A 2,010-nucleotide genomic window follows, 5' to 3' on the forward strand; every position below is an offset into this window, starting at 1 on the left:
TTTATGCTTAATTTTCGAGGTGTGTGCCTTATCGATCCCGAATTTTATTTTTTATTTTTTATTAACATTATTGTATTCAGGAGATTAAAATTTATAAAAACCCTATTCCTTTTATTTACACCTTTCTGAGCCTCTTTTTAATACCCTCCTTTGTAAACCTTTGCCCGTTTAAAAACGATGATGCGTTTCAACAGTAAAAGAAGATAAGATTGCACGAGAATTTTTGTTAAAAAAATTTCTTTTCAGAGAGATGATGTGTGTGATTTATTTCTTGTAATTGCAAAATTCTCGAAAGACACTAGGCATACATACGATGAGATAAGAATTATAATCACAGTGTCCATTCGATGCGTTGTCGCGATAATGACTGATATTCACTGTTGAACAGTTGGATCCTGCGTCGTCGATTGATAGTTGTGGCTAGAAACAGGCTGTGTTCTTGTGCTCCTGGCATGGTACACGGAATAGCCAAAGCATCACTCTCTCACGGCCCCGAGACGAAGCGCGACACTTCGGCGTGTATCGCGTAATAGACCGCGAGCACTCGGTAATTTTCTGCTAATAACTCGCTAACCTTTGGCCTCACATGAACCACCGGGTATAAAATTGTCGGTGAACCCGTCGTACATGTGCCTTCGCTCCGACCATCGTCCAGCCAACGACGGAAATAGTATCTCTTATATTCAGCTAGTGCAACGTTTTACATATTTCATAATTAATTGTGCTACCGATATCTATTTTTTTCAAATTTTGTTCGGGAAGATAAACATAATTTATATCTCGTCTCACAATCACGCCAGGAATGTAAAAAAGATTGCAGTTTTTTATACAACGAAGAAGAATCAGAAGCTTGCATTTATAACGATCTTTCTGATTTTTATATATACTTTCTATAAGACAAAAAGTTGCACGAGAAATGTAGATTATTTCAGTTTTTTGCGATATTGAAAGAATGAAAGAAAATTGTAATCACGTATTCGAAGCGAATATCTCGACGAAGTTATATGTCACGACATCGCTTGTAATAGTGAGATCAAGTCACAAAAGTCATAAAAGAAAAAGAAATGGTCTAAAGATGAAAAGTAACCGTTTATATGGTTAACAAAAAACGGCTATAAGCACAGTTTATTCCATTTCTAAAGCAAGACTGTCTAATCAGCCAATTCGACGCTTTAAAAAATCGTCGTTTTGTTCTATCAGCTTGTACGATATCCGATCTTACACTATCCAGAATTGTTCGAAGCAGATCAAGGTATTCTTTGAGCTGAAGAGATTTGCTAAAGAAAGAGTAAATTTCCTTTCGGTTCTTTCACAACAAGATACCGTGCGCTCCTTTGTGTTATCGCAGACCGACGGCGATACTTAACCGTTGTCAAAGCCGACCGCGCGCACGAGTCGATCCCGCTCGCGAGGTAGTTATAGGCAGCGACCGGTGCTATTCTAAGATAATTCCCTCGCCCGGTGGTCCGGAATACGGAAACGGTTCGCGATAAAGTTCCCGCGATCGTCGGCGAAAGGCAGAGGGAGAGGCCAATCGTAATAAAGAGCAATAGCGCAAAGGATCGGAGACAACTCGTTAGCCTTGTCGCGCAGATAACATCGTGCCTTGCCATAAAGAGGTTCTATGTCGATGCACATATGCAGGGAAATCGCAGATAATCAAGTGAAAATTATTCCTTTGAGATAGAAACATGTAATAAAAATATGTATAGATGTAATATCTTCCAAAAAAGTATAAATATGAATAATAGTAATTTTTATATATAATACAATATAAAATAAAAAGATTCGAACAAGATAGAAAACTATCTTTGAAATTAATGAACCACGAAAGCAATGCTCAATCTTTAACATTAAAGGTAAGATAATTCAGCGAGAAATTTTTTGGATCAAATCTAAGATTTATTTTTCTTATTACAGAAAAATCTGCAAGTGAATTTTTTTTACTGTTATATTTAAAAAATAAATGTCTCTCTTTATATATGTATATATATATATATATATATATAT

Source organism: Atta colombica, unplaced genomic scaffold (genome assembly GCF_001594045.1).
Source record: "Atta colombica isolate Treedump-2 unplaced genomic scaffold, Acol1.0 scaffold88, whole genome shotgun sequence".
Lineage (NCBI taxonomy): Eukaryota > Metazoa > Arthropoda > Insecta > Hymenoptera > Formicidae > Atta > Atta colombica.